The sequence below is a fragment of the Pezoporus occidentalis genome, unplaced genomic scaffold (genome assembly GCF_034315485.1).
Source record: "Pezoporus occidentalis ecotype Australia unplaced genomic scaffold, CSIRO_AGI_Poc_V1 ctg39, whole genome shotgun sequence".
In the NCBI taxonomy this organism is placed as follows: Eukaryota; Metazoa; Chordata; class Aves; order Psittaciformes; family Psittacidae; genus Pezoporus; species Pezoporus occidentalis.
The window spans coordinates 4,959,515-4,978,906 of record NW_026915713.1 but is presented as its reverse complement, the minus strand read 5'-3'; the positions used below and the strand labels follow the sequence as shown (position 1 = coordinate 4,978,906).

Below are 19,392 nucleotides of genomic sequence, written 5' to 3'. Positions count from 1 at the left end.
CCAGTCACCTTAGCTGAAATCTTGCTTTAACAATCTTTTCTTTATGTTATCATTAAATTTCTCTTGTGTTAGGAGAGAAAGACATACTGGAGTCAAAAGAACAAACTTTTAAGCTATGCAATAATAGCATTCCACAGCATGGGGTGTTTACAGATACCCTGAGATACAATTACAAGACCCACACAAGAACTTTCTCAGAAGCTGGTGTAGGCCAGTGAGAGTGTTAATTAAATCCAGTATGAGGCCTTAGTACCAGAAATTCCAATTGACAGGCACAAAACATTGCTACTTTCCCAGGGGAGGCAACTGCTGGTACACACTGTGCAGTTTCAGGCAGACCCTAAATCACGACAGCATCATTAACAATTACAGGGTAATACCTTGGTCTCCTCATGCTTTAGAACACAGTACAGCCTCTAATTCTGGGTATGGAGAGAACTTCTAAAGATTATTTCATCACAGATCAGAATGAGTTTTGGTTTTGTTCTTGGCTAATGCACTATTTCAACACCCACCCCCCCCCACCCCCCCCATCTTGTTTTATTCATGCTGGTCACAGAGTTGATCACTGAACATATGCATGATACCGACTCCATTTTGTGGTGTAAAACCAAAGCTAGAAGTTAAGTATATAGGTCAAGAGACAGTGAGCCAGTGATAAGCATTTGCAAAGGGAGGCTCAAAGTGGATGAAGGAACATACAAAAGCTTCCACTTGTGCTGGAGAGCCACACATGCCTCACTGCAGGAAGTAACTCCATGAAGAACTCCACAGAGAAAAATCTTCAGTGTACTGAAGAAGGTGAATTGACAGAGTTGCTTCTCTTCCTTTTCCTCCTCTCAGATAAAGAAGCCACAGGGAATGTACAAAACAGACTGTATTTGAATGAAGGCTTCTGTGTCCTGGCCCAGGGAGTGATCAAAAAAGTAACAGGAGCTCTAAAAAAGGCATATGCTTAGAAACCACATCACCTGAACAGATGCTGTGCTGTTAAAGTTTACCAGATAAAGTAGGTTTTATTTTCTACAGCATCTCTTTAAATACAGTAACAAGAAGTCAGCAGGTTCATGGGTACATACCCACTGTGATGTTTTGCTGAACATTAATAACTCCACAGTGCTAGGTTCCAGCAATGTGGGCCAAACCAAACATAAAACAGGTTTTGGTTTAAATCCCACACATAGCCTTTGGGAATTACATTGAAACTTCCTGTTTTCCCTGCTACCTACCATGCATTTCACAGCCTACAAATGCTAGCAAGTGAAGAGCTTTCAGACAGTCATACTTGGAAGGAAACCAAGGAGCTGGAAAACAGCTTCAGAGTACCACAAATGGCTTGAAAATTCTGCCTGTGAAATACGGGCAGGGAAAGGGGCTTGTGAAAAGAAAACTATTCATCCCAGATTCCTTTTCAATGTGACCGTACCAAACAAGCAAGGCCCTCACTCTGAACTTCAACACTGTGCTGCACTCCAGCAGGCTCCTGTCTCTTCACAGCCATCTCCATCAAACTGTGGAGAAACAGAAACGTTCTGAGATTTTAAACAAAGGGGGAAACAAACATTTCACTGAACAGTTATACTTCTCCATGTACAAACACTCACTTTGACTGGGCTTCAGCTGCTGCACGTTGTCTGTTACTTTCCTTGCCTCTGAATCAGCACAGAAGGAGAGCCTGAAGTGCTGGGGTGGCCACTTGAAAATTACCATTATTGATTTTCTAAAGAGTAGATTTCCACTTTATTGAAAACTATGATAACATCTAACAAAACCTTTGGTGAGCAGCTGGCTGCTATTTCATGTCAATCCGGAGTCAGTAATGACAGACAGCGAAATCTTGAACAATTTAGTGCTTCTTCATGTACAAAAATTCAATTTGACTGGGCTTCAGAGGCTGCTACTTTGCTGTGTGATAGGTCCTGATGGCTGTGAAAAAAAAAAAAAAGCCTTGCTGACATCCTGCAGCCATGCAACCAGCCTAAAAGCTGGACCACTTTTTTATTTCCTTACTTTGAGCAAGGAGAAAGAAAATTTTTAGTAGCACTGAAACATTACACAGTCTAACAAGCACTTTAAGAAGGCTTTGGTCTGAAAAATAATAATTGTCACCTTTCCCTGCAGTATCTAAACCTCAGAAGTATCTTTAAATCTGCTCCACTTTTTGGGGCCCCAATTCAGCAAAAATCTAGGACATTTGTTTTAACCTATTTTCTATTATTAGGAACAAATCAGTTTGCAGTAATAGTAGATAATAGAGACTGATGCTGTCATAATAGGACATACACCATACAGATATTAATTGAAATAAAAACAGGTGCACAGAAATCTTGTGTACAGGTTCTGGGAAACAGATGGTCATTATACCATTTCAAATAAATGCCAAAAAATATTAGGGAGAACTTTTTTCCACATATCATGTTTCTTATCCATGGTCTAAAGTTTCTTTTAATCTCAAGATTAAAGTGTCACAAGTCCCGCAGCAAGCCTTCTCTACCATGGGCCCCTCTCTCCACAGGGTTACAGGTCCTGCTAGGAGCCTGCTCCAAAGCTGGTTTCCCATGGGGTTATAGCCTCCTTCAGGCATCCCCCTGCTCTGGCGTCCAATCCTCCATGGGAATCTCTGCTCCTGCACCTGAAGCACCTTTTCCCCTCCTGCACTGACCCTGGAGTCTGCAGGGTTGTTTCTTTCACATATTCTCACTCCTTTATTTGGCTGCAGTTGCTGTTTTACAGTAAGTTTTCTTTCTTTTTAAATACATTATCCCAGAGGCACTACCACTACTGCTGATGGGCTTGGCCTTGGCCAGCAGTGGGTCCCTCTTGGAACTGTCTGGCATCGGGCCTGGTGGGCATGGTGGAGGCCTCCAGCAGCTTCTCATAGAAGCCACCCTGTAGCCCCCGCACTACCAAAATGTTGCCATGCAAACCCAGAGATCGCAGAGATTCCAAATGCAATGGATTTCTCAAAGTGGTGATTAATAAGGCCAACACAGAGTCCGTACTTAAAAATGCTGTCAAATATATTATTGACAAAAGCAGGTCTATGGTTTTATAATGAATATTATCCAATTGTTAATTCCTACAAACACTACAAGAGTAGGGGGCTGGAAGTCCTGATTCCCACCTCCACCCCACCATAATCATTCTCACATCACTTTACTTGGGCAGGAAGTAAGTGCAGTCTCATTTCTACTCTACTCGGACTTTCCAGCAGACTATTGCTGGTATGAGCCAGGCCCACACCTCCAAAGCAATGAGTTAAGCACCAAATGATGGCATTTAAGCCTAAGCCAAGTAAGTTTATGTGCTTGATGTGCTATCTAGTGTTAGAACTTCCTTGCCTGCACAGCACAGCTGCATGTGCATGCAATAGTTACAATACCTGTTTTCTTATGCACGTACATCTCTCACAGGAATCAAAGATCTGATTGATGGTTCCCCTCAACTGGCACATGAAGTACTCTGACTATTGGTGCTGCTGACCAAGGGTCTCAGGTATTCAAATCTCATCATCTTAATCACCTTTACATCCTGCTTCTCCCACTCCTGTAGCCACCCTTAACTCCTCATGCTGCCAGTTCCACATTATAGTTGTGTGCCCTTCTCACTTTTAGTGTCTACATGTGTTCAAGGACAAATTAGTGAATGGGAAATCCACAAAACATTATCAAATATGTAGAAAGGCTGGGGAGCAGCTAGGGAGAAGCATCATAGACATTTGACTTGCTGCTATGGTCTTCCAATAGCTACTTCTTCATTTTACACCAAGCTATCTATCTTTACTAAATAAATAGTTACTCAACTAGTAGGACTCTACACCTGCCACAGACTCTTTCACACAGCAGGCTTCAGTTCCTGATAATTCTGATTGCCCTGGAGCACCCTGAAGCTGGCTATCACCACACCAGGGATGCTTGGCACTTGCTCTTTGACCTTCTGCTGCATTTCCTCATTAGTCTTGCTCCAGGATTCACGCTTGGTCCGGTCCATGCTTGAGAACTCAAGAACCTCTCATCTGCTTCTCTCCAGAGGACTACCTCCAGTTCATTTGCTTCCTGTCATAGCAGGACTTTCTTCTGGACTAAGCAGCATCCATTTGGGGTCCTGCCCTTTCCAGTCTTTCCATAGCATCTTAGCCTCTGTCCCTACGTGCTGAAGCAAGCACTCAGTGCAACTGGGATCTCTCGCTACTGCCTCAGGACCTTGTTGCTCTTGTTGATGTCTCACAACACTTTCCCTTCCAGTTTCCTTCAGCATCTACCCATTCTGTAATGTCCTGGCTCAGCTCAACAATACACAAAACATGGGCTAGATGTGCCTTCAGTCAGACTATTACTGCTTTAATACGTATCTGTCTTGACCCTTCCATGTTCCTTCATCTTTTTTCCCCAGAAACCTGCATACTCGCAAGAAGTTAAAACAAGTAAGCGTATAGAAATTCTGGTGTTTGCTTTCCTCGGTGTCTCACAGCACATCTGCTAAAAGTTAACTTTCTCTTCAGCACTCCTATAACCCCTTCTGGAAGTAGTGCTTTTGTTGGGGATCCAGTTGGCTGCCCTTCCGCAGAAGGAAGAGGTGTGTGCCAAGAAGCATGGCTGGGCAAGGCCAAAACCCTCCCTCTTAAGCCTCTTTTATCACTGCTGAGGGCTCCAACAAGGGCCATGCCCATGTGATCAGGAGCTCTGAATGCAGTGGCATTGCAGGAAGTGGAGCCCAGAACTCTGCAGGGAAACACCAGGCTGCCAGAGGCTGCTCTGACATCTCTCTCACAAGTAAATCACCAGTCCACAGGATCTGAGAGATTCATGACCTGCTCATACAAAGTCAACCATCTTTGCTTTTTTAGGCATAAAATAAAATCTTTTTCATAATAACACTGATATAACAGTTTCTGAAACTTTTTCTATAAGCCCTTGAAGGGAGAATAAAGTTGCATGTTAACCTGTTTCACAAACCTGACATCTCAGTACTGTTAACCAGGGAGCCTCTGATGGGATTATAATGCAGCTCAGTTAGGAAAGGTACATTTTCTTTACTACTAGTGAAAAGACAAGCGAGTAGTTAATGTTTTACTAGTATAAACAATTTAACATATTTCCCTGATTTTTGGTAAAGCTACAGGAAGAAACAAGAACAAACTGACTGATTTCGGGCAGGTTTGTCTGGAACAACATGTGAATGCTGCATTGTTGTCTGCAGACCTGCTGTTCCTACCAGGACAATCTCTTCACCAGCCTGACCGAATTACAATACAGCCCTACCACAGTATTCACAGTTCTATGAAGGGTTGTTTTTTTTTTGTTTTCTTTTGGGGACTTTTCTTTTTTTTTTAAAGGCATAAAAAAAAATTAAATGACTTTTTTAAGGTTGCCCCCCAGGCTAAATCCACACCAGAAGCATTACTATGACTGTATCTTCTGCAGACATATCTAACCTAGCATTAAATGTTGCCAGTAGCCTAGGGTCAGCATCATAGATGTGCAAAGCCCCACACTGATAGCATTCTCCAAAATCAGTGGCAGCACTAAGGGTGAAACTGTTAGGCTATCTTTACTAGTAAATAAAACAGTCTAGACACTTTTTTGTAGCCTGAAGCAATGCAACATGGCCCAGCACATGTACACAAAGCTAAACTGTTCTCTTTTGCCTCCAGACATGATGGTCTTATCTGAACCCCCCATTAGGAAAGGTCTGTGGCATACAATCTTTTTTCTTTCCTGCAATACCGCTAGCTGGCATGGACAAAATCTGTGCCATGGAGCATTGTAACCATTTAACAAGACGCATGATTGCAGGTCAGTGCCCTGGTCCTGTTCTGCTTTCTAGTAGAGACATAGACTATGGGTAATGGCCTTCTAAAGCCTTTTAAAAGGCTCTCTGGGGCCACGCCAGCTTATCTGTTTCAGTTGCTTACCCCAGTGCATCCTCAGGCCTTGGCAGAGGAAAACAGCACTGCTCTGCACCTCACTTACAAATAGGTAAAAAAATAGGTAAAAGGCTTCTTTCCTTGGAAACATCGAGCCATGGACATTTCTAACGTAACACAGCACATTAGCCATGTCAAACAACCAAAGAACTATATTAGAAAACAAAACAAAACTAATAACCATGGCTGCCTAATTTGTGTCAGGATTTGGAAATGAGAAGGAACTGGGAGAGTTAAATGGGATAATTTGGGGGAAAAGTCCCCAGTGGATCCTGGGGTGAGGATGTGTTGTGGTTTAAGTCCAACAGGCAACTAAACATGCAGCTGCTCACTCACTCCCCCTGCCTCTAGTGGGATGAGGAGAAGACCCAGAATAAAGGTACGTGTGGGTTGTGAAAACAGTTTAATAGTTGAAATAAAGTAAAATAACAGTAATAAGAAGAACAACAACAATAATAAAAGGGGGGGAACAATAAACAAAAAAATCCCTGCAAAAACCCTAAGAGATGCACAATATGATTGCTCACCACCCACTGACTGATGCTGAGCCAGTCCCTGAGCAGTGGTCAGCAGCTCTTGGCCAATTCTCCCCAGTTCCTATATAAAGTATGACGTGCTCTGGTACGGAATACCTCTTCGGCTAGTTTGGATCAGGTGTCCTGTCTCTGCTCTCTCCCAGCTTCTTGTGCCCCTCCTCACTGGCAGAGCATGAGACTGAACAGTCCTTGATCAGGGTAAGTGCTACTGAGCAACAACTAAAACATCGATGTGTTATCAGCACTGTCCTCAGACTAAAGCCAAAACATGGCACTGCACCAGCTACTAGGAAGGAAATCAGCTCTGTCCCAGCTGAAACCAGGACAGGATGTCCTGTCATAATGATAAGCTCCATCAGAGACATCCCCATTCACCTCTTCCTTCCAGGGATATGGCAGGGGCCTCCCCAGCTGGTTTGTTAAACCCAGCCATGTTTAACAAAGGCATATTCCTTCTCTGTGATATTAGGCAATGTTGGTTTTGGAAAAACACACTAACGTTGTGCATATGTTTTTATCACCATTTGCAATAGCATAGTCCTATAAACTGTAAAAAGTTAAAAACAAAACAAATGAAAATCTGAAATATTTCTGAAATTTCAGCTTTCTGTGATTCTCCAGACCAGAAATAAGTATGGATAAAATACAGTTCTCTCATTCTCCTGGTTTTATTGCTAACATACGCATTGCAGACTGGATCCAACACTCACTGAATTTAAAAGGAGATTCAACACAAAGGAAATGGCCTCAGTGTCCTAAGTAATGACATGCACATTTTGAAAACCTCAACATCTATGAGCTTTAGGCTTCTTTGACTTAGTGCTTAAAAATAGTGAGAACAATAAGAGAGAAACTATGTGCCTAATTGCATTTATTAAGGGTCAGCTCAGTTTTGAATCTACCTTTTGATTTCAGTTGGAAAAAGCTGCACAATTCAATTAGGATTTGATGATACCAGCACCGATGCCACGGGCACAACCCATATCCCCTCAGGAAGAGCAATTCCTTCTCCACTGAAAGGCCTGATGCACATTAGCGCAATGGTTTATGGGCTACTAAAAGCTTTTAAATTACATGTTTCCAGGCTAAGAGGGTATGCGGGGGAAGAAAATAAGAAAAGTAAAAATCAGAAAATACTCCATCTGAAGTATATGGAACACCAGCTTCAATTGAATTAAACTTCCTGCTGCCCTGGTATCCTACAGATAGTTGTTCATGCCACAGGGATCTCTGACCACTAACGAAAGCCAGCACATACCTCCACAGCCTCTCAGCCTTCCCATTTGTTCTCTGCAAATTTGGTCCTCTTCATTGCCTTGTTTTCTCTGCTCCTTAACACTCCACATCCCAAGCAGCCCTTCAGCTGCCAGCCAGTCCACAGGCACACACAACCTGACCTCACCACTGGGAGATGGCAGCCACTTTTGTGAGGAGAAGACTCACGACCATGCACTGGACAGCCATTTTGTGGGTACCAGCTCCACAGGTGTTGGCCTGAGATGGCGGCCATTTTATCTCACGGAAACTGGGCAAATGGCCACACACCCTTCTGTCCTCCTCACGGTTTGAAACCCAGAGGATCAACTGTAAGAAAGGGAACCAAAGACAAGTGAGGTGAGTTGTTTAAAATAATGGAGGCACTCTCCTTTGTGGAGGAAACTGTGCCCAAATCTCCCAGCGTTTCCCTAGCTTCAGCCATTGCCTCATTTACCCTGACCAGGCTGAGGCGAGTGTGATGGCAGCACCTCATCCGGGCAGTGGAAGCCAGCAGGGCTGGGGACACTGGGGGCCAGAAAGTGAGCCGGGGGTGTGCACAGAGGTGCATTTGGAGACAAGGGGCTACCATTCTCTGTGTGTGTGTGTGTGTGTGTGTGTGTGTGTGCGTGGGCCGAGCATGAAGCCCACATTTGTCACATGCTGAGGTCAGGCTGTGGGAACGTAAAAGAAGTGGAACCAGATCAAAAGCGGGGTTTGTGCTGTTTGTTTCTCTCTCAGATCTCAGCTTTTGAAGTATATGTCAGACAGAGCGTGCTGCAGAATAGGAGTACTGGAGATTATGCAGCTGCAAATGAAGTAAGAATCAGGCATGAAGCTCTGATTTACCTTTTTAAACACTTAAGTTAGACTCTGAATGGTGGAAGCAGGAAAGTTACAGAAAAAAGCCTTATCGTAAGAGCACCTTGATTTTTAAGGAAGAGAATATTCCTTTGGGCGGGCATGACATGACAGAGTGAATCTGAAGAACAGATCCCTGAAATTAGGCTTGCTGAAAAGTACTTGTAGAGGAAATTCAGCTGTGGTTTGAGAGCACAAGGCCTTCTAGGAATTAATCTGATCTCCCATCTCTGCTTGGCATTATGTCAGAAGGAAAGGAGCTCAGAGGTGAGCTTTAAGCTGAAAGTATCAGATGGAGGTTTTGCTTCTCTGTCCCCTGTGAGACTTAGGAAAGCACCATATTTATAAGCAGTAGTTTTTGACACAACTTGAACATATTAAAAATGCACAAATAAATCTGAATCTGTTTAGTAACTATTCTTCACAGTGTGACAAATAATGTTTCAATATTTGCATACCCAGGCATAGTAAACTTCTTAAAAAATAAGCCTAAAGCATTATTTTTGCACCTACATCAATGTCTTGCTTTTCAGATATCCAAGGTGCCCAGCCATCATCACTGACTCCAGAGGAAGCTCTTGGAAGCAGATCAAAAAAGAGGAGGGGAAGAAGGGATCACAACAGATTGTGGAGCCAGATCCTGCTTTCTGATTACTTGGGCCCAACACAGCCACAACGCACCCAGGATTTTGTAATGGGAATCTCCAAAATGAACAAATGGCTTCCAGCTCTCTTGTCTGTATAGCAGAGAATACAAAAATCAAGCAGCCAGCAGCAAACAAACATTTACTTCTTTCTTGGCTGCAAAATGAATGATGACACATTCTTCTGCATCTGGGGCCTGATGCAGCAGGAACAGAGATGTGAAGGAGTACATCATGACAGTAATTCTTTGGCAGAACAAGGAGTTATATCAAGGGCAATGCCACACTGTTTCAGAAGGGTGTTCATCCCACACACAACTATCTGGACCCTTGTGCACACAGAGCAGCTGCTGAAGAACTGCACAGCAGTTCCTTTTCCTCTGAAGCTTGCTCCTATTATGTCTCTTTCACCTCCAAGAGAGAGAAAAAGCCCCCATAGGACTGCATATTTTAGTGGTATGACATGACCAGGAGCTAAATGCCATATGTTTTCTGTCTTAGTTGTAAGAATAAATGTTGAAGGCAGCAGACATGGGTTGTTACATGTTCCTGAGGCTTTTAAGCTTCAGGAAATTAATTAAATAAATATATAAAATAAAGCCAAAAGGGATTGCTAAGCATGGTTTTGCTTTCCACACTTCACTTTCTGCCACTGGGCCACTGAAGCCTGGAATCCACTTCTCCACAGAGGGGAAAGGTTTAAGCACCGTGAGCAAGAGACAGACAGCGATTATTTTTCCCATGTTAAACAAAATAAAGCATACTTGCTAGATGTCACTTGTGAGGGCAATAGCATATACATGTCACCCTTCACACCTCAAATGAGATGAATACCTGTTAGATTAGCACTTCAATGTTATCACAAGCAACAAAGTGGCATCAGAATCTGCAGCCATTCTTTAATGAGTTTGAACAGTGAGGGAAGAGCAGGTGCTGCTGGTAGAGGTGATGGCTTAGAACTCATATAACCTTCATTTGGGGCTGGCTGACTTGACCAGAAGTTGAAACATATGGCCATTTATAGGTATAGGTTTAACATAATGGAAAAAGCATTGCTCGTTTGCTGAGCTGCTGAAAGAGTTTGCATGTGGAAATTTGGGAAGATACACATGCAATAATTCCTATTCTTTTTTTTTTTTTCTGGAAAAGCTGAAGGGAAGTATTATAAATAAATGTTATGAAAAAATATGCCAACTGCTGCATTAAAATGTAATTTGAAATGAAACACATAAAAATTATTTTAGAATGTTAGGGGATTGTGAGAGAGAAAGACAGGAATTCCTAACAAACGGGAATGAAAACACGGTTCTACCAGAGATGAAGCGCCATCTGGCACCCCAGAAAGAAAACCAGATTTTGGAGCTCCCTCTGCTGGACGCAGTTACTTTGGGTTTGCTTTTCCTCTGCACATCTCGCACAGAAACTTCCAAAAAACAACCACCTTTTCAGCAATAAACTGCACCATTTCCCGTGAACAAGTGATATCAAGGAAGAAGAGATTTTATTTCCTCTACATAAGAAAAGAAAATGCATGTAAACCAGTACTACTTGCTCTACAACTGGAAAAAAAATCACAAGTGGGATTTGAAGGTTGACTGTGCTACTGGTGGGATTTCTTTTGCTATATTTTCTCTCTTTTTTTGAGCAGGGAATTCACACTTAACAAAGCTTCCCCTGCCCTTTGTTCTCTTTTTTCTCGCTACCAAATCAACGGGGAATCAATAAATTACTGTTTAAAAAAATAAAAGAGGACATTCTCAATAACACTGCAGCAGGAACAAGCCTTAGAGGCAGTGCTATTACTCATGACACACATGCAGCAAAGCTGACACAGTTATGATAAATTCACATCAAAAAATGTATCTGTAGGTGTAGTTGGGCAGTGCCCCAAATGTCTGGTTTAGTTCCTGGTGCCCAGCAAGACTGACATTTTGGGGTGGGAGCTTGGAGCATGTCAGAAGTGTGTCAGTTCAGGCAGGGTGCCGTTTTAAACAGTCATCTTAGGATGGGACAAAGCATGCTGTGGAAGGAGATTGCTTTCTTTACCGACCATAAAATGCATTTAAATGCCTTCCTCAAAGGGGTCTTTTGTCAGTTTTTATCACCTCTGCTCCTTTATTCTTCCAGCCTTTTGTCTGCCTACAGGCAAGACCTCTGGCTTCAGCTACTCCAGTGTATCAGCTGCTCTGCTATAGTACAATCATTTAGCTCAGCGACTGCCTAACCAGGCTAGTGTGGAACATACTTGGCACAGCTTGTTGGCAAGCCTGGACACACAGGACTTCACAGACATGAAAAAGCAAAAATAAGACCTGTTTATTGTCCCAGATCCAGCACTCATAAGTTTTATATAGACATTTATATACATATATATGTAGGCATTCCATTCATATATAATGGCTACAAACTCACAGTAAAATAGGTAAGAAGTGAAAGACCACTCCTGGGGATATGTGTGTCTCTGCTTTCAGGAGGCTGAGATATGGCAGTGAAAAGAGCTATGTGAAAAGAAGTGATGGAGGTTGTGAGATCAGCACTGAAAAAAGTTAAAAATGAGAATGGGGCCACTGAAAATGAATCAAAGGTGGGAGAGCAAAGGAGGCAGGAAGGCTTAACATCACAGACTGGGGAGAAGACACCACTGTAGGAACAAAGGAAGACCGCTACCACATCTTACAATCCTTTCTCTGAGAACTCCCCCCTCACCCCCTGCATCACAGAAAGGAAGATGAGAAGTCACTTTTACTGCTTTTTCCAGACAGGCAAAGGAAGTGTCTGATGCTTTATACCTTCTTGTTATTTCTCATCTTTTATTCCCGTAAGCACAAGCCTTCCACTTTTAACATTAGGTTTAAATACTTTGCTGAAAATCTTGAACTCTATATAATAAATTTTGGCCATTGACATTATTCACTGCTATATTGTGAATATTGTTCAAGATGTTATATTGCAAATATTGTCCAAGATGTAAGTATACCAGCAGGGCTAACTCAATGCCAGCAGTGGCACGGCTGCTACAAATCGAGAGAGAGCTGCTTAAATCAATACAGTACTAAACAGACCACATTCCACTTTAATAATTACATTAGACTGTGGAATTTAGAATGTTATTTTAGTGACATTGGCTCTTTGAATATGAGATCATGTCTGATAACTTCATTCAACTTTATTTAGTTTACTCTGTTCAAGAAGAGTCATAATAGGGATGTAGTCTCCAGGACAGCTGTTAAGAGACTAGTATTTATTTCCTGCGTATTGTTACTTGACAGAGGATAGTCTTACAGAAGGGTAATACCAATGTTTAAGGTTAGGGGTTGGTGTGCATTAATTCTAGGAGTTTCATCCTTTTATCCTCCCTCCCTCTTTAAGTATCAAATGCAAATGAAATATACAGTTATTAAAAATACCAGGTTGAGAATTAATCACAAGGAAAGAGATCTAATAAGGAGAACAGGATAGATAAAGTGAATAAAAAGAGATTATTCTTCTCTTTATTCAGTACTGGGGCTTGATGGCATGCAGGTCAACAATTGCTTCATGTCTTCAGGGTACTATTTTCACGGCTGCTGAACTGGGTCTGTCCTTGGGATCCCCTTGGATACAGCTGGTGGCTGCAGCTGCCAGCAGCTGCCTGAGCAGACTGTGGCTTGAGCAAGGCCAGGAGCAAGCCCTGAGGAACAGAGGGCTGCTGTTCTCAAACAAGTGTGTTTTTATCTAACCTCCTGTCCCCAGATTGCGTTTCCAACATACAAGCATGGCTCAGAGAGTTTTGCTTGGAAAGTATATTTTTTGCTGTTGCTGCCACTTCCTTTGTTGCATGACCATTTCCACCACACATAGCTTCAGTAGTTACTTTGCCATGTTCCATCGAACCTGTGGGTGGGACAGCACAGGAAATGATCTGGAGCTTTAACTGATGGCCCTGCCTTTAAACCTATCCAGGTGTCTGCGTATGCATCTGTATTCTCCTCCTTTGCTGATCCACCCTTCCTTTTTTAATTTTTTGGGGAGGAGAGGGATATTCTTCAGAGAGGCCATGGCATAGGGAGGATGCATTATTTTCAAGCTCTGCTGCTGCTGTTAGCTGCGCAAACTCCTAAGAGATCAGCTGAGGCCCTCGCTGTTTATATCTGAAATGTGCCAGGAGGCAAATAGAGCTCGCACAGTTCAATGACAGATGCTCTTGTTATCATGTCTGGGGGTACATTCCTGGTGGTCATATTAAACAACAACAGCTAAAGTTGATTTCTTTCTTATCATCAGTTCCCTTTCTGTTCTGTAGACACCTGGAAGAAAAGGGCACCTACTTGATCACGAGGTATTTACTGATGAAAATAAGGATTATACTCGAAACAGTGTGACTATATGTGTGACAATAGGTGACAACAGCTCTTTTAGGAAGTTGATACGCTGATATTTCAGCAGCTTCTGTTTGATTACAAGTCTTGAGAGACTACACTGTATGCAACATACATCGGAAGAAAACATAACAAAGAGTCCACCTTAGGCAGGTTATTAGCTTACATGGAATGGAGATGGTGTCTGCTGTTCTCTTCATTTTGGCAGTGTTTGCTTTCACACCAGCACTTTAAGAAACATCCAGTTCCAAGAAGCTGGAAGAATATAGAGAAAAACATTTATTTTTACTCCAACCATATTTTTATGTCAACTTTCCAGTGCCTATTGTTTGAGTAAGCATAAACTTCACAATGCCATCTGAAAATAATCCCATAGACACTGTTTACTACCAAGAAATAAATCCATCTATTTAGTGCAGGAAAAGCACATCAACTGTTATTCTTACTGGTGGGATCAATAAGAAGAATACTAAAGTTAGCTGGTTTTGAGGTATTTTTCCTTTCCAGTCTTTTTCTCACAAGTTCTCCCCTGTTCTCTCCCCAGAACATCACCAGCTTTATCACCAGAATGTTCTGCAAACTTAACCAAAAGTGAAAGCATAACCTTTTCACATCCCAAGATATTATGGGCTGAAGTGAAAGAAACAGGTTGCCCATGACCTTCCCTTACAATATTATGAACCAGAAGGTTCCTAGTGAAGTCACTGGGTTATCAGACTTCAGGCATACTGGGGAGGAAAATCCAGTCACTGGTAAGTGTCAAACTCATCTCTCCCAAAAGAAAAAGTAATGGTGGATGTGTCAGCTACTGCATAAGAATAAGGGCAATCTTAAAGATTAGCATATGTAATCAAGATGTCACTTTATGAGGGAGTGCGCTAATCCCTATGTTGCAAGAGGGGTGCGTAACTTCCTCTATTGGAAGAAAGGTGAGCTGGTGCACTGTTGCACATACTGATAACCTAAAAGCCTAAAGACACATTTAAAGCTGTATATCCCAGTTGCAAAGAGGATGTGTTTAGGCTCTGGGCCAGGTACACTCTACAGCACTCCTGATTTCACAGCTGAGTCCCTGCCAGAAGCTTGCAGTACTCCCTTCTGGGGTGTGCACCCAGATTTTTCCCATGGAAGTAAGCACATGGCCTAGGGAAATGGGATGACATGTTAAAGTCTAAACAGGACAAAGATGGGATGCCTTTGAGACGTGTGCCTAGACTCAGGACCTAGGAAGTGCTTCCATGCACCATAATTTAGACACAGCTGAAGGTACCTAATGCATGCAAATTCATGTTGCAAGCACTTCAAAAATGTTCTTTCACATTACTTATTTGATGACTTATCCAGGCAGTTGCTGAACAAGCCATTTAAATGCCTGCAGAATATCCACTCTGGAAGCCATCCTTTTCTTCAGCTTTTACTTGGCCTTATAATTTCGATAATACAATAAATACTGTAATTCTGTCTGCCATTTCATTTTCTGCATGCTTTTAAGTACACTGCTTTGGATTAATTTAAAGCCCAGTGTCTCTGCTCCTGTTTTGTCCTTGCAAACAGACATTCCAGATCCAGAAACAGTTAAATTTAGTAAACATTTAATGCTCATCTCCTGCATAATTTAAACTGACACACTGACCTAATTAGCTTTTTGGCATCGCAAACACTCTCGGCCTAGGGAGGATGGAGGTTCTGTGGCAGTAATAGGAACCAGATATTTCTTGTATTGTAAGCATCTCAAATAGGACACTTAAGAGACTCCAACAATGGCAGTTTGGATGAAGAAGTAAGATTAAATTGGACTAAAAGTCTATCAGCAATATCAATTTAGGAACCTGAATCATGAAACAAATATCTTTACTTAGTTGAGGTTAACTGATACAAGTTTAGCATGGTAGGAATAAAAGTAAAGATCCTCTCGTTTTCTTTGGTTTTTGTGGTTTTGTTTTGTAACAGCTGTATGATGTTTAAAGGCCTCAAATTTCTTAGCATATTAGATAAACGTTTTATAGAATGTATCTTCTAAAATTATTTAGAGTTCTGAAGTTACCTATCCATCATTTATCAACTTCTAATAACAAAGCCCTTTGAAAACATAATATTAACTTAGATATATGGGGAATTTATAAAGCACTTCGTTTTACTTATGTTCACAAAAGAAACCATGCTATCTTGAGTCCTGTACAGTGAGTGGAAACAGTTCCTTGACACACAATCACTCAGTGAGTGGATAATGAACTGTTTAAAACCTGCAACTTGTGTCTCTTTACTTTGTATGAGGCACACAGCTGGCAAATACACAGCACAATGAGACAGAAGACCTGTAGTTATATCAGCACTGGCTTACCTCTGTGACTATATACACCTGTGACATGTGTCCTTTCTGCCCTCATCATAGCGCCAGAGGAAGGGAATGTCGGGAGTGACCTCAGTGATGCACTGTTCTGTCCCAGGATAGGCTAGTGTTTAATTATATTTGTTTAATTTGCCTTTAAGACCTTCAATGATGAAGCTTCTACAGTCTCTATGGTCCCTGCCTGCTGGACTCTGAGCTCAGAGCACCTGCACGAAGCTTTGATAAGGTACTTGTTGGTGGGCAGGTCTGCAGTATCCCCAGGCTTGCTCCTGGATGTGATGTCAAGCTCTCTGGAGCCTGTGCTGAAGGGCTGGTCAGGCCCTGCTCCTGCTTGCGGCTTCACCTATTGCCTGAATTTGGAAGGGGGTTACTAAATGCATGTGATACAAGGAAGTTAGCAGTATCACAGTATCACACTATCACAGTATGCTGGAGATTGGAAGGGACCTCAAAAGATCATCTAGTCCAATCCCCCTGCCAGAGCAGGAACACCTAGATAACGTTACACAGGAATGTGTCCAGGCGGGCTTTGAATGTCTCCAGGGAAGGAGACTCCACAATGGGCAGCCTGTTCCAGTGTTCCGTCACCCTCACTGAGAAGAAGTTCCTTCTCAAGTTTAAGTGGAACCTCTTGTGTTCCAGCTTATACCCATTACCCCTTGTCCTATCATTGTTTGCCACTGAGTAGAGCCTGGCTCCAACCTCGTGACACTCCCCCTTTATATATTTATAGACACTTATAAGGTCACCCCTCAGTCTCCTCTTCTCTAAACTATAAAGACCCAGCTCCCTCAGTCTTTCCTCATAAGGGAGATGCTCCACTCCCTTAATCATCTTGGTTGCCCTGCGCTGGATCTCTCCAGCAGCTGTCCTTCTGTCCCAGAACTGACACAATATTCCAGATGCTCACCAGGGCAGAGTAGTTTATCCCAGGATGCCATTGGCCTTCTTAGCCACAAGGGCACAGTGTTGGCTCATGGTCATCCTGTCGTCCACTAGGACCCCCAGGTCCCTCTCCCCTACACTGCTCTCTAGCAGGTCGTTCCCCAACCTATACTGGAACCTGGGGTTGTTCCTGCCCAGATGCAGGACTCTACACTTTCCCTTGTTATATTTCATCCCGTTATTCCCTGCCCAACTCTCCAGCCTGTCCAGGTGTTGCTGGATGGCAGCACAGCCTTCTGGCGTGTCAGCCACTTGCTTAGTGTCATCAGCAAACTTGCTGATAAGTTCCCTCATCTAAATCATTGATGAATATATTAAATAATACCGGCAGGTCTGCTACAACTCTCTGGCTTCTCTCCTTCAGCCAGGCCGTGAGGATGCTGTGGGAGACTGTGTCAAAGGCTTTGCTGAAGTCAAGGTGCTCTGCCATCATCCATCCACCGTGTTATTTCCTCATAAAAGGCTAAGAGATTGGTCAAACATGATTTCCCCCTGGTGAAGCCATGTTGACTGCCCCTCATAACCCTCTTATCCTTGATATGCTTTAAGATGGCACCAAGGACAAGGTCTCCATCACTTTCCCAGGGATGCTGCTGAAGACCGGAGTGACATTTGCCTTCCTCCAGTCCTCAGGCACCTCTCCCGTTTCCCAGGACTTGGTAAAGATGATGGCTTCACCTATTCCTGGAATGGATTTATGGACGTCCAGATTGGACTAAGGCAAGGGGGACTTCATCTAAATGCAGCAGAGTAGATACAAGAAGGCATTCAGTAACTCTGCCATCTCTGCATCTTCTGTCAGTTTCATCAGTGGGCCTACATTGCCTCTGGTGTTAGTTTTGTCTGCCATGTACTGTACACATGCCGTGTACAGTAGCACTCAAATGATCAGAGAAACAGAAGAGAAAGAAATCTTCAAAATGTCTTTCTAGCAGATACTTGTAATTACTGGTATTACAGTACTGGTCAAAGCTGTTTGCTTGTTTACAATTCAGGAAGATTGGTGTGTTGCTGTCAGTAAAACAGAATGAGAATAAAACACTTTTGCCTGTTTCACAGAGAGAGAAAATGTCTCTCACAATGATACTCAAGAAAGAGTTTTCAAGAGTGTTCATCTCAAACCCAGTTTGCTACCAATTAAGCTAATGTTAATCAGCTTAATGCTCATGCTAATACATAAGCATTTTACTGAGGAAAGGATGAGAGGTACGAGTCATCCCTGCCTTGGACACTGCTGACAAGTAGCTTTCAATTGTGCTGCTGTCAGTGATAATACACTGTGCTGAGAGGGTATTTAATTTCTCTCCAGTTTCTTTTGCTGAAAGAAATAATTGAAGGTAGAAGCAGTCCATGACTACATTTAGCCAAAAAGATCTGGAGAGCACCTGAGCAGCTCATTCCACAACTGCGCTGGTTTTCAGTCTGGGATTTTGACAGTGAAATGATTTCCAGTAACATTTCCCTTTGGCCAGGGCAGCTTCTCACCCTGAGCTGAGGAAGGTGTAATGCCAAAAGGCTCTGCTTCTGCGTGAGTCCTTGCTGGGGAGGAGTGCTGAGGCATATTAAGTTTGCTGCCTGGCCATGAAAAAAGTACCCCATAGCTGACTCCATGTTCCATGTCCCTTCAGTGTCCTGGCACCCATCATCTTGGAACTTAGTCTAAAAATAAGAAAACATGTTGTGACCCAGGCCAGGGCACTCTGTTGAGAGATCATATGTCTTAGCTTGGAAAAGAGCATTTAATACCACAGTCTGGCACTTCACTGTGGCTTCCTGTTAAGTGCAATGGATCCAGGTAAAAAGGTCAAGAGTGCTGACATGTAATATATTAAGAAAGAGCTTAGCAAATCATTTGATGAGTGGAGGATCTAACGAGCATACTATTATTATTTTCTCCAACAAACAGTGACGGTACAAAGGCCTTTTAACTTACAATTTAAACGTGCCAGGAGAGTACTCCTACCCAAAGAAATGGGACATAATTTCGCGGTTGTGATTCCTGGGATCAGAGGGGGAGCAGTGCAGCCAGCCACTGTGCTCAGAAACTGACGATGATTTTTCGCAGTCGGTTCCTAAGGACGTTTCTTTCTGCAGGAAAAAAAAAAAAAAAAAAGAAAAAAAGAAAAAAAGAAAAAAAAAAAGCTAAATTTTAGAGCTCCCTCTGCTGGTCCTACATCAGGTTTCACTCACAACAGCCTGCTCTTCTCTCCGACTGCTCATTGTCACTTAACTCATTTAACGGGATGTTGTACATAGAAGGTTTTACACTGCTTATTAGAGCATGTGTCTCTGATAGTTGATATTGCATTGGAGAAAAATCTGTCATTTCTCTAACAAGGAGAGAAAATGTTTCCTCTTCTAAATCTAGTTTCATGCATAGTGCATGCGTGGAAGCATTTAATGGAAGCATATGCCCCTATTGCTCCTTTCTTCCCTGAACTCCTAATAGGTGTGCATTCGTGTTCTGTGACTACTTTAACATACCTGTCAGTCTGCCTTACTAAGTACAGACAAAGTA

General features: G+C 42.6%; 2 long non-coding RNA genes across 3 annotated transcripts; one reads left to right on the top strand and one right to left on the bottom strand.

Annotated features, from left to right (window-relative positions):
• Positions 1 to 7,965: 7,965 nt before the first annotated feature.
• Positions 7,966 to 9,825, top strand: LOC134170733 (uncharacterized). The gene is made up of 3 exons (XR_009967355.1): positions 7,966 to 8,315; positions 8,458 to 8,535; positions 9,111 to 9,825. It is a non-coding gene; the product is annotated as an uncharacterized LOC134170733 (long non-coding RNA).
• Positions 9,826 to 11,945: 2,120 nt separating this feature from the next.
• LOC134170732 (uncharacterized) lies at positions 11,946 to 18,951 on the bottom strand. Of its 2 annotated transcripts, none has more exons than XR_009967353.1 (3): positions 18,808 to 18,951; positions 13,746 to 13,834; positions 11,946 to 13,507 (listed from the first exon to the last, which is right to left on the bottom strand). It is a non-coding gene; the product is annotated as an uncharacterized LOC134170732 (long non-coding RNA). The 2 variants fall into 2 exon arrangements; XR_009967354.1 differs by lacking the exon at positions 18,808 to 18,951 and adding an exon at positions 15,921 to 16,264.
• Positions 18,952 to 19,392: the final 441 nt, after the last annotated feature.